Source organism: Lagenorhynchus albirostris, chromosome 12 (assembly GCF_949774975.1).
Source record: "Lagenorhynchus albirostris chromosome 12, mLagAlb1.1, whole genome shotgun sequence".
Lineage (NCBI taxonomy): Eukaryota > Metazoa > Chordata > Mammalia > Artiodactyla > Delphinidae > Lagenorhynchus > Lagenorhynchus albirostris.
The window spans coordinates 40768499-40782658 of NC_083106.1; positions in this window are offsets into that span (position 1 = coordinate 40768499).

Sequence of the window (14160 nt, forward strand, 5' to 3'; positions counted from 1 at the left end):
TCTTCTGAGGACACATGCATGAGATTCTGTATTTCATATTCTCCAGCTCCATTTTATATTTATTTGTTTGTTTGTTTGTTCATTTATTTTTGGCCATGCTGTGCTGCTTGCAGGATCTTAGTTCCCCAACCAGGGATTGAACCCAGGCCACAGCAGTGAAAGCACCAAGTCCTAACCACTGGACTGCCATGGAATTCCCTCTCCAGTTCCTTTTCAGATTGAAATCCTTTCACACCCCCTAGTTACCTATGATGAGACCAAACACAGACCCTCCAAGTTCCCATTCTTTGCTTCATAAATGATTAGCTGAACTGCTCATCCCTACTTATCAATGTGAACAAAATGCTTCTTAACCAAACTTTGGTAACTTCTCTTCTTCCCCTCCTGAACTTTGGCTCACCCTCAGCCTGAATCAGCACAAAACCCACCTAAACAGGCTGGTCTCAGAGTAAACATCTTCTGAACTACTATCAGATCATGCTGCTGTCTCGTTTCACTTCTCCCCACCTGGTTCCTTCTAGTCTTGTTTACTCCTCTCCATAAAATAAAATCTACTTTTTTTCCCCTCACTCTTGAGATGCTTGCCCTTCCCCCATCTTGCAATAATCCTTTCAAATAAAGTCTCTCCTTACTAAGTCCGGATTTGTTTTTTATTTGACACTGAACGCTGGATACCAACTCAATATCCTCTCAATAAGTACGATACAATCTGGTTTTACTAGCATTTGAAGAGCTTAATATTTTCTCAGTTCAACAGATAAAAACATTTATTTGATGATAGAGCACAAAAACTATGTGCCTTCAAACACTACGATCACAGGATGCAGGCATCGTGAGAGCCCTAAGAGCAACCGAGATTGAAGTAACAGCAAAGGCCTGTCTTCCACCCCAAGCTCAGGCCAAAATATGTGCTCACTGATGGAATGGCTGGTGAAAACCCCACCATGATTTTTTCGTCCTTTTCTTTCCTGTTTTCCTTTTTTTGTTCTGGATATATACATCAGGTGTGAAATGCAAGTGTGATATGTCTTCTCCATACTATAAAGCACTACAAAGGAAATACAATATAATCTCATCTATCAGAAATCCTTAGAGGATGTGTCACTCTGAAATGTTAGAGATTTGCTCACTTAAATCTCTTTATAGAAAGCTTTCTGAATTGCACTGCATATTTTACTGCTTTCTTCAAAAGGTACTCTAAATATAACTTAACCTTTTCTTGGATGATGTACAATCATTGTTATTTTAAAATAAAATTCCACTCTAGTGTAATGCAGTGATGACTGCATGACCTACTGTGGTGCATAAGACTGTGTATTGCTGAGCTTTCTGAGTTCTTTCCCTTCCTCTTCCTCATCTTCCTCCCCCTTCGCCTCCCCTCCTCCTCCTTCTTTTTCTCCTTCTCTTTCTCCTTCATTTTTCATGGTTACTGTCTCCTTTCTACCATAAAAGATCCAATATTTTTTCCCCTCTGTTATTGTATCTGCCTGTGTCAGGAACTCTTCTCCTTCCAAATGCTTCTTATTATATGCTTTAGCTTTGGGTGGGGGCGAGGAAGAAGAACGACAGAAATTTCCATACTTCTAGGACCTGTTCCAGAGTATTCCAACTCTGGGGGAGTGCTCCAGGGGCTTTTCTCCATAAGAGACCACTCATCTATGAGCAAATTGCATAAGCTTTAGCATTTTGATCTTCTTATTCCCACCTTGTCTGTGCAGAGCTCTCTTTATTTCCTGACTTCCAGCCATGTTCCACATGTTGAAAAAGTAAAATATACAGAAAAGAACATCTTAGAAGAGCATGATGATGATAGTTAGGATAAAGGCTATTTTCTGGAGAATTTGAAGGGGCACACTGATAAATCATGGGAACTGATTTGATTGGAAAAACCAGTTCCGTCAAGTAGTACAACTTCCAAATCAGTAGTTTTTTAATAGATAGAAGGATCTGGAAGTGTGATTTAGCGAAAAAGAACACTAGACTTGGGGCAGAGTTCTTTGTTCAAACTAAAGACCTGCCATGCATTACTTGTGTGCCCTTAAATAAGTGGTTTATCTACACTAATTTTTAGTTTTTCAAGTCTAAATGGAAATAGAAATACTTGCTCTACCCATACAACAATATTGCCGTCAAGATCAAAAAAAAGTAATATATTTTCGAAGTGGCTTATAAACTGTAAAAGTATTAAAAGTGAGTGGACAGGGAATAAGGGGGAGGGAGCCTCAGGCTGCTACAGGAGGAAAGCTGAACAAGAACATGTGACATTTTCTCAATCAGCAGTTCCAGAAAGGGTCACCTGATCATGAGCTCCAGCAGACCATAAGGCATAACTTTTACCGCTATGCTGTGCCTTCTGTGTGGCTGACAGGGTCTTGGTGCTCTGGCTGGGTGTCAGACCTGAGCCTCTTAGGTGGGAGAGCTGAGTTCAGGACATTGAACCACCAGAGACCTTCCGGCCCCTCATAATATCAATCGGCAAGGCATGTCCCAGAGATCTCCATCTCAACACTAAGACCCACCTCCACTGAACGACCAGCAAGCTACAGTGCTGGACACCCTAAGCCAAACAAGTAGCAAGACAGGAACACAGCCTCCCCACCCATTAGCAGAGAGGCAACCTAAATTCATAATAAGGTCACAGACACCCCAAAACACACCACTGGACACAGACTTACCCACCAGAAAGACAAGATCCAGCCTCATCCATCAGAACACAGGCAGCAGTCCCCTCCACTAGGAAGCCTACACAACCCACTGAACCAACCTTAGCCACTGGGGGCAGACATCAAAAACAACAGGAACTGTGAACCTGCAACCTGCAAAAAGGAGACCCCAAATGCAGTAAGTTAAACTAAATGAGAAGACAGAGAAGTACACAACAGATGAAGGAGGAAGGTAAAAACCTACCAGACCAAACAAACGAAGAGGAAATAGGCAGTCTACCTGAGAAAGAATTCAGACTAATGGTAGTAAAGATGATCCAAAATCTTGGAACTAGAACGAAAAAATACAAGAAATGTTTAACAAGGACCTAGAAGAACTAAAGAGCAAACAAACAATGATGAACAACACAATAAATGAAATTAAAAATTCTCTAGAAGGAATCAATAACAGAATAACTGAGACAGAAGAACGGATAAGTGACCTAGAGATAAAATAGTGGAAATAATTAACACAGAGCAGAATAAAGAAAAAAGAAGGAAAAGAATTGAGGACAGCCTAAGAGACATCAGGGACAACATTAAGTGCACCAACATTCGAATTATAGGGATCCCAAAGAAGAAGAGAAAAAGAAAGGGATGAAGAAAATATTTGAAGAGATTATAGTTGAAAACTTCCCTAATATAGGAAAGGAAATAGTCAAGTCCAGGAAGCACAGAGAGTCCCATAGAGGATAAATCCAAGGAGAAACATGCCAAGACACATATTAATCAAACTATCAAAAATTAAATACAAAGAAAAAATATGAAAAGCAGCAAGAGAAAAGGAACAAAGAACATGCATACATAAGGGAATAACAAAGGAATCCCCATAAGGTTAACAGCTGATTTCTCAGCAGAAATTCTGCAAGCCAGAAGGAAGTGGCAGGACATATTTAAAGTGATGAAAGGCAAAAACCTATGACCAAGATTACTCTACCCAGCAAGGATCTCATTCAGATTTGACAGAGAAATTAAAATCTTTACTGATAAGGAAAAGCTAACAGAATTCAGCAGCACCAAACCAGCATTACAACAAATGCTAAAGGAATTTCTCTAGGCAGGAAACACAAGAGAAGGAAAGGACCTACAATAACAAACCCGAAACAATTACAAAAATGGTAATAGGAACATACATATAGATTATTACCTTAAATGTAAATGGATTAAATGCTCCAACCACAAGACATAGACTGGCTGAATGGATACAAAAACAAGACCCATATATATGCTGTCTACAAGAGACCCACTTCAGACCTAGGGACACATACAGACTGAAAGTGGGGGGATGGAAAAAGATATTCCATGCAAAAGGAAATCAAAAGAAAGCTGGAGTAGCAATTCTCATATCAGACAAAATAGACTTTAAAATAAAGACTATTAGAAGAGACAAAGAAGGACACTACATAATGATCAAGGTATCAATCCAAGAAGAAGATATAACAATTGTAAATGTTTATGAACCCAACATAGGAGCACCTCAATACATAAGGCAAATGCTAACAGCCATAAAAGGGGAAATCAACAATAACACAATCAGTTAGGGGACTTTAACACCCCACTTTCACCAATGGACAGATCATCCAAAATGAAAATAAATAAGGAAACACAAGCATTAAATGACACATTAAACAAGATGGACTTAATTGATATTTATAGGACATTCCATCCAAAAACAACAGAATACACATTTTTCTCAAGTGCTCATGGAACATTCTCCAGGCTAGATCATATACTGGGTCACAAATCAAGCTTGGCAAATTTAAGAAAATTGAAATCGTATCAAGTACCTTTTCTGACCACAACGCTGTGACACTAGATATCAATTACAGGAAAAAATCTGTAAAAAATACAAACACATGGAGGCTAAACAATACACTACTTAGTAACCAAGAGATCACTGAAGAAATCAAAGAGGAAATCAGAAATACCTAGAAACAAATGACAATGAAAACATGACGACCCCAAACCTATGGAATGCAGCAAAAGCAGTTCTAAGAGAGAAGTTTATAGCAATACAATCCTAGCTCAAGAAAGAAGAAACATCTCAAATAAACAACCTAACCTTACACCTAAAGCAATTATAGAAAGAAGAACAAAAAAACCCCAAAGTTAGCAGAAGGAAAGAAAGCATAAAGATCAGAGAAGAAATAAATGAAAAAGAAATGAAGGAAACGATAGCAAAGATCAATAAAACTAAAAGCTGGTTCTTTGAGAAGATAAACCAAATTGATAAACCATTAGTCAGACTCATCAAGAAAAAAAGGGAGAAGACTCAAATCAATAGAATTAGAAATGAAAAAGGAGAAGTAACAACTGACACTGCAGAAAAACAACAGATCATGAGAGATTACTACAAGCAACTCTATGCCAATAAAATGGACAACCTGGAAGAAATGGACAAATTCTTAGAAAAGCACAACCTTCCAAGACCGAACCATAAAGAAATAGAAAATATAAACAGACCAATCACAAGCATTGATATTGAGACTGTGATTAAAAAATCTTCCAACAGACAAAAGCCCAATACGAGATGGCTTCACAGGCCAATTCTATCAAACATTTAAAGAAGAGCTAACACCTATTCTTCTCAAACTCTTCCAAAATATAGCAGAGGGAGGAACACTCCCAAACTCATTCTACGAGGCCACCATCACCCTGATACCAAAACCAGACAAATATGTCACAAAGAAAGAAAACTATAGGCCAATATTATCAATAACCATAGATACAAAAATCCTCAACAAAATACTAGCAGACAGAATCCAACTGCACATTAAAAGGATCATACAACGATTCAGTGGTGTTTATCCCAGGAATGCAAGGATTCTTCAATATATGCAAATCAATCAATGTGATACACCATATTAACAAATTGAAGGAGAAAAACCATACAATCATCTCAATAGATGCAGAAAAAGCTTCAACAAAATTCTACACCCATTTATCATAAAAACCCTCCAGAAAGTAGGCATAGAGGGAACTTACCTCAACATAATAAAGGGCATATTTGACAAACCCACAGCCAACATCGTTCTCAATGGTCAAAAACTGAAACCATTTCCTCTAAGATCAGGAACAAGAAAAGGTTGCCCACTCTCACCACTATCATTCACCATAGGTTTTGAAGTTTTAGCCACGACAATCAGAGAAGAAAAAGAAATAAAAGGAATACAAATTGGAAAAGAAGAAATAAAACTGTCACTTTTAGCAGATGACATGATACTATACATAGAGAATCCTAAAGATGCCACCAGAAAAATTCTAGAGCTAATCAATGAATTTGGTAAAGTAGCAGGATACAAAATTAATGCACAGAAATCTCTTGTCTTTCTGTGCACTAATGATGAAAAATCTGAAAGAGAAATTAAGGAAACACTCCCATTTACCATTGCGACAAAAAGAATAAAATACCTAGGAGTAAACCTACCGAAGGACACAAAAGAACTCTATGCCGAAAACTATAAGACACTGATGAAAGAAATTAAAGATGATAGAAAAAGATGGAGAGATATATCACATTCTTGGATTGGAAGAATCAACATTGTGAAAATGACTATTCTACCCAAAACAATCTACAGGTTCAATGCAATCCCTATCAAACTACCAATGGCATTTTTCATAGAACTAGAACAAAAAGTTTCACAATTTGTATGGAAACACAGAAGACCCCAAATTGCCAAAGCAATGTTAAGAAAGAAAAATGGAGCTGGAGGAATCAGGCTCCTTGACTTCAGACTATACCATAAAGCTACAGTAATCAAGACAGTATGGTACTGGCACAAAAACAGAAATATAGATCAATGGAACAGGCCAGAAAGCCCAGAGATAAATCCACGCACATATGGTCACCTTATGTTTGATAAAGGAGGCAAGAGTATACAATGGAGAAAAGACAGCCTCTGCAATAAGTGGTGCTCGGAAAACTAGACAGCTACATTAAAAGAATGAAATTAGAACACTCCCTAACACCATACACAAAAATCAACTCAAAATGGATTAAAGACCTAAATGTAAGGCCAGACACTATAAAGCTCCAGAGGAAAACATAGGCAGAACAGTCTATGACATAAATCACAGCAAGATCCTTTTGGACCCACGTCCTAGGGAAATGGAAATAAAAACAAAAATAAACAAATGGGACCTAATGAAATTTAAAAGCTTTTGCACAGCTAGGGAAACCATAAATAATATGAAAAGCCAACCCTCAGAATGGGAGAAAATATTTGCAAACGAAGTAACCAACAAAGGATTAATCTCCAAAATATACAAGCAGCTCATGCTGCTCAATATCAAAAAACAAACAACCCAATTAAAAAATGGGTAGAAGACCTAAATAGACATTTCTCCAAAGAAGACATACAGATCGCCAATAAACACATGAAAGGATGCTCAACATCACTAATCATTAGAGAAATGCAAATCAAAACTACAACGAGGTATCACCTCACACTGGTCAGAATGACCATCATCAAAAAATCTACAAACAGTAAATCCTGGAGAGGGCGTGGAGAAAAGGGAATGTAAATTGATACATACAGCCACAATGGAGAACAGTATGGAGGTTCCTTAAAAACTAAAAATATAACTACCATATAACCGAGCAATCCCACTACAGGGCATATACCCTGAGAAAACCATAATTCAAAAAGAGTCATGTACCACAATGTTCGTTACAGCTCTATTTACAATAGCCAGGACATGGAAGCAACCTAAGTGTTCATCGACAGATGAATGGATAAAGAAGGTGTGGCACATATATACAATGGAATATTACTCAGCCATAAAAAGAAACAAAATTGAGTTATTTGTAGTGAGGTGGTTGGACCTAGAGACTCTCATACAGAGTAAAGTAAGTCAGAAAGAGAAAAACAAATACAATATGCTAACACATATATATGGAATCTAAAAAAAATGGTTCTGAAGAACCCAGGGGCAGGATAGGAATAAAGATGCAGACGTAGAGAATGGACTTGAGGACACGGGGAGGGGGAAGGGTAAGCTGGGATGAAGTGAGAGAGTGGCATTGACATATATACATGACCAAATATACAATAGATAGCTAGTGGGAAGCAGCTGCATTGCACAGGGAGATCAGCTCGGTGCTTTTTGACCACCTAGAGGGGTGGGCTAGGGAGGTTGGGAGGGAGAAGCTAGAGGGAGGGGATATGGGGATATATGTACACATATAGCTGATTCACTTTATTATACAGCAGAAACTAACACACCATTGTAAAGCATTATACTCCAATAAAGATGTGAAAAAAATAAAAATATTAAATTTTTTTAAAAAGTGAGTGGACTGTCTAGCTAAACACCATCTGTCATGAACAAAGCATCTGTCCACAAGTTTTTTGTGACTCAAGCCTATCATAGCCTGCATGGCAGTTTCCCTAAATTTCCTGATGATACACAGCACCTAGAACAGTGCTTTTCAATTATTGATTGACATGAATCATGTTAAGATGCATTGTTAAATGCACAGTCAGATTCGGAAGGCTTTGGTTCAGATGGAGATTTTGCAGTTCTAACAAGCTTTCAGATGATGCAACTGACCTGGGGGCAGTTTGCTAATCTCCTATTTGTATGAACTGCAACATCCCCAGGTTCCCCAGACCCACATTCTAATGACCAGAAATTAGAATGCATTTTAAAGTCAGAGGCACTTTTATAGCTTATAATGATCCTCAAAGTTAGAAATGCAAATTCTCAAACACTACTCCACCCAGACTGCTGAGGTCTCAGACAAAACTGAGGAAGAGGTTTTTGGAAAATGAAAGAAAGGTGGTCCTTTTTCTAAAGTGGCAGAGAACTTGGCTGAATTATGTTTTAGTGTTTTGTAGAAAGTAGAGCTTTTGAGCGATGAATTTAAATATTAGCAGAGGAGATTTCGAAGCAAAGTATTAAAAAGGTGCAGCTTGGGTCCTCCTTACTGCTTTAGTAAAATGTGAGAGAAAGATGAATCAAATAAATAATAGGTAAGCATAAAGGAACCAGAACTTGAAGATTAGGAACATGCTAAGCCTATCCATATTGCTAAAAATTAAGGGGGAAGGGGGAGGCTTGTTCGAAAGACAGCATAGAGGTATGGCTGAACAACTTTTGGTAAAGAGACCATGGGTGTGACTCATGGATTATAATCAACCATCTCAGCAGAAGCTTGGAATAGAGATGCAATTATATCAGCAGTGATACTGCCAGTTTGGACCAAAGGAGAAGGTGGAACAGAATGAAGGAAGGCTGTCAGACTTCTTGGATTCTACAGGATGGAACCATAGAGTTATTTAGCTGTGAACATGTTTACCCTTTTAAAAAAAGGAAAGAATGACCCCAAAGGTGATTCAGAGATCATCAGGGCCACCAACTCAGTTTCAACAGGCAGGATAGCCTCTGCCTGACATGAGGTTGTGACCCTTGCCTAGGGTCCACCTAGGCAGGGCCACCACCACAGTGGCTCCAGAAGGCAGGACATCAAACCAAAGAAGATTATTCTCAAGATTTAAGATCTAATGGAATTTGCCTTGTTAGGTTTTGGACTTGCTTGGGATCCATCATCCCTTCTTTCTTTCCTATTTCTCTCTTTTGGATGAAGAATGTCTATCTTATGCCTGTCCCCTCATTGTATTTTGGAAACACATAACTTGTCTGGTTTCTTAGGTTCACAGCTGGAGAGGAAGTTTGCCTTAGGATGAATCATACCTCTAGTCTCACTCATATCTGATTTAAATGCTATTTCGATGACACTTCAGACTTTACAGTTGATGCTGGAATGAGTTAAGACTTTGGCGGCTGTTGGGATGGAATAAATGTGTGCTGCATGCAATAAGGATGTTAATTTGGGGATGCCAGGGGCAGAATGCTGTGGACTGAATTGTGTCGCCCCAAATTCATCTGTGATGTCAGTGTGACTGTGTTTGAAGATAAGGTAAAAAGGGAATTAAGATTAAATGAGGTTGTAAGAGTGGAGCCCTAATCTGATAGGACTGATGGTTTTATAAGATAAGGAAGGTATGCCCACACCTCGAGGCCTATGCACTCAGGAAAGGCCATGTAAGAACACAATGAAAAGTCAGCTGTCTAAAAGCCAGGAAGCAGGTCCTCACCAGAAATAGCATGTAATATGACCACATTTTACATTTAGAAAATAATGGATTAGAGGAGGAAAAAAAAATTCAAGTAGACCAAAGAGGTTGTTATAGCCTGGGTGAGATATGGTGGTGGCTTAGACTAGGGTGTTGATATTGATGGTGGTAAAGCTGTAGAGAAGTGGATAGACTCAAGGGATATTTAGGAGGAAAAATCGATAAAATTTAGTGATGGATTAAATGTGGAGTTGGGAGACAGGGATTGCCAAGGATGTACCCCTGGCTATTGGCTTGTTCAACTGGATAAATGATGGTGCCACTCACTGAGATAAGGAAATATTAGAAGAGGACCAGGATTATGGAGGAAAGAAATTCCCATTTAAATTCTGTGCCTATTAGGATACATATAACATATGCAAGTAATACAAATGAACTCTGACTATTTAAGCGCAAGAAAATGGAGAAGAAATGTTATCAAGAGCTCACTAAACCAAAAAATGCTGGACCACAAGCCCTGGAAACCAGGCAGGAATCAAAGCAGTCCAGAAGTCCAAGAATCAGGGGCCATAACAAGTATCTTTTGACAAGAATCATCCGACCAGAACACCCTGACACTGCAAGAATTATGCCATTATACTACCAAAGTTGAATCCTCATCCTATCTTTATTTATGTCCTCCATATTGAAGGTATCAGTGTCTAATTGGCTAGGTCATATGCCCAAGCCTGTCTTCCAAGGGCAGACAAAGACAGGAGCTAGGATCTTCAGTATCAGTAGTGGGAGGTAAAGCACTTATCCTTTCCAAGACTATATTCACTGGGGAATGCCCCAAATAGAAATATGGTTAAATATGAGACAGAAATAAAATGAAAAATGTATGGTCCACACCTTTGGCAGACAAACATTCATTAATATCCTTCTTCCCAAAATTACACTTCCCCCCACAATTGTTCTTCCTAATATAATGCATTACTTGTACCACAAAAACACACTCCTTTTCCAAATGAAGACAGTCCCAAATCTCATGAGTTACTCTATCCAGTCACAAGTCTACAGACTCTGGGTAATGTCCCTTCCTCCTCTAGTTTCTTTGTGATATGTATTCTGTAGCCTAAAAGATAAATTTTAGAGTTAACCACCACTAATAAGCCATATGTATTATACCCTAGTGTAGAGTGTAGAGAAAATAACTCCACCAGACCTGCAGTTTGGGGCTAGAGAAATAAAAAGTGACCTTAACTGGTTATTCTTCTGTTTCAACCCCGAGGATTCCATGACCAATTAGTCACTGGCAAAGATCCCTACAGTCAGCCCATTTCATTCCCTGCTGCCATTACAGAAACCAGACCCACCATTCCTCCAGTGGTGACTACCTATCTGTTTTCTGCCACCTTAGGGACTCAATGTTCCTACTGAAATCAGGAAACCCATTTCTATTTCAGCTTCTGCCACAGCCTCCAGAGAACAACCACTATACCACTTTTGTAATATACCAGAGCTTCAATCACAATGGATGTCTCAAAATCCTAGTGAGTAGCAAGTCTTCAGGGCCTGCTGAAGGAACATAGTTATTGGATGAGTGGACAAGACACTTATAATAAATCAAATCCAGTATTCCAAACTCCCAATTCTTTGTATTATTTTCTTTATATTATTCTAAGACATTTCTGACATCTCAGGTTCATTTGTAAGTCTAGGATAGTGTTAACCAGCCCAGCTTTTTACCCTCACATGCCATCAGGAATCTCTGGCAAGTGAACTCATATCAATAAATTCTGTTTAATCTAAAATATATTTCTCCATCTTTGGTTATACACCTTAAATTTCTATCCTTATATAAGTTTTCCAAATTACTGCTAATATAAATTGGTGAAGTCCCACAATCTTGTGTGTGTGTGCCTCATCCTGTTTGTTTGTTTGTTTTAAATTAATTTTTATTGGAGTATAGTTGATTTACAATGTTGTGTTAGTTTCTGCCGTACAGCAAAGTGAATCAGTTATACATATACATATATCCACTCTTTTTTAGGTTCTTTCCCCATAGAGGTCATTACAGAGTATTGAATAGAGTTCCCTGTGCTATACAGTAGGTCCTTATTAGTTATCTATTTTATATATCGTAGTGTGTATATGTCAGTACCAATCTCCCAATTTATCCCTCCCCCTTCCTTCCCACTTGGTAACCGTAAGTTTGTGTTCTACAACTGTGACTCTATTTCTGTTTTGTAAATAAGCTCATTTGTACCATTTTTTTAGATTCCACATATAAACGATATCATATGACCCACAATCTTTTGATGTCTAAGCCTTCTCCTCCCAGATTTCACTTTTATAACTGGTTCCCTGGGGCTTTCTGGGTTTTAACTCTGGATACAAGTCTGCAAATAATTCTAGTTCCCACTAGCAGTATAACCGTCTCATTTAAGGGACTAGTAGTCACACATTGATTCCATGAATCCTCTGTATCCTTCTAATAAGCCCCTCCACTCTCCTTTATTGTTGGCTGAAGGAAACCAGTATTGCTTTCTGTTATTTGCAATCAAAAGCATCTTAACTAATAAAAGAATTTTGAACCAGGAAGTAGGGTGTTACAGAAAACGATGAAAGCCTTTTTAATATTATAGGAAGATAATCCAGAAGTTCGTGGTATACAATGACCAAAAAGTAATAAATTATCATCTTTGGTCACCTGCAGCAAGTACCCAATAGGGGTAAAGATCTGTTGCCACCACCAGTGAAGGATTCAACAAATTCAGTGACCATGGGTGGAAGTTAGTGCTTTTGACAGCATTAGAAGTCTTGAAGAAAGAGATGACTAAATTCAAATACTTAAAAGTTTTGGCTCACAGTATGAATTAAAACCTAGGAAATTCCAGTGACTATTCTGGAAGTGACTATTCTGGAAGTGACTATTCTAGTTCTGACTAACAAAACCTCTCATCTCTGGCAAAACCTAAGCCAAAATGAGACTTTCACCACTTCCAGCATGAATTCTTTTGGGGTTTGCTACATTTCAATGTCAATCTATCCCACTCCAGTGTCAATCTATCTAGGTTTCATATGAAAATAAGAGTTGATTGTTCACAAGTGGTACCAAAAGAATTTGGATTACAACATAGAAAAGGATCTCCCCCAAATGCACCTTTGTCCTCAGAAGCAATCCCCACTTTTCTGACTGATCAGGCTTAGAAAATAGATAAGAACTGAGGTCACTCCAGAGGTCCTAGAACCACAAAGGACTGTGAACAGGAGGAACTATCTGGCCAGAACATCAAAACCACTGCAGCAGAATACCATTATTGCCATCTAAGCTAGGGTCTAGAAGCCTATTGTTTGAGCAGGGCTCACAGATTTGTGAGTTCATGGTTCTCACCAAACTAGTGTTTGTTTATGTATTTATTTATTATTATTATTGTTATTATTATATATATATTTGCCATACCACACGGCATGCAGGATCTTAGTTCCCAGACCAGGGATCAAACCCGTGCCCCCTGCAGTGGAAGCACAGAGTCTTAACCACTGGACCTCCAGGGAAGTCCCCAAACTAGTGTCTATTTAGACAAATTTTGCTGTGGGTCCCCTATATAAAAACCAGACGAGGTTTTCCTTTCATCTTGTTCTAAGTGCTGAGAGTGTGGCTCTGTGACCAGTGAGAATATTCTCTCTGGGCTCTACCATTCAGAATGTCGTGTACCAGTGTGCATCTGGTGGCCGGTTGAATAGACTGGGATTCTGAGACACAAGGTCACAAGCAGCCTTCTCTTTGTCTGGTTATGCTAGCTCTCAGGGGAGTTTGTCATAAGGGGTCCCAGTCCATAGGGGCATTTACCATCTCAACGTTTGTTGCTTTGTTAGTACTGGAAAAGTCTCATCCCACTAGGACCTGCCTGGTATCAAAGATTAGCCAATGTGTAACTGGAGGTGTTTCCCGTTCCCATGAGAGACTGGAGTCACCATTTTCACTACACAGTTCCTACTGCTTCTGACAACAAAGGTCTTTGCTTTCTTAGGCTAACTCTGAGAGTAAACTTTCTGGATGTTGTAAGGGCTGCATTTTTTGCACCCTCTTTGGGGGTACCTGGTACCTCTTGCATCCTTGGTTAAACTATAAAGAGGCTTATTAGTTTGAGTTGCTATTGAGATTAACATAAGATCCTATTGTCAACGGCTAAATGATGGATCCTTTGATTATATTTGAAAGAGAGAACAAATTTTTTTAGGGAGCTCTTATCCTAAACAATTGTCTTGATGATATCTGAAGAAAGACGAAGTTGAAAAATGAATACAAAGGAATATAACACTAGCCTGAGAGACTCCCTTAACAAGATGAAATAATAGACATTAAAATTAAAACAAAAATTAGGGCTTCCCTG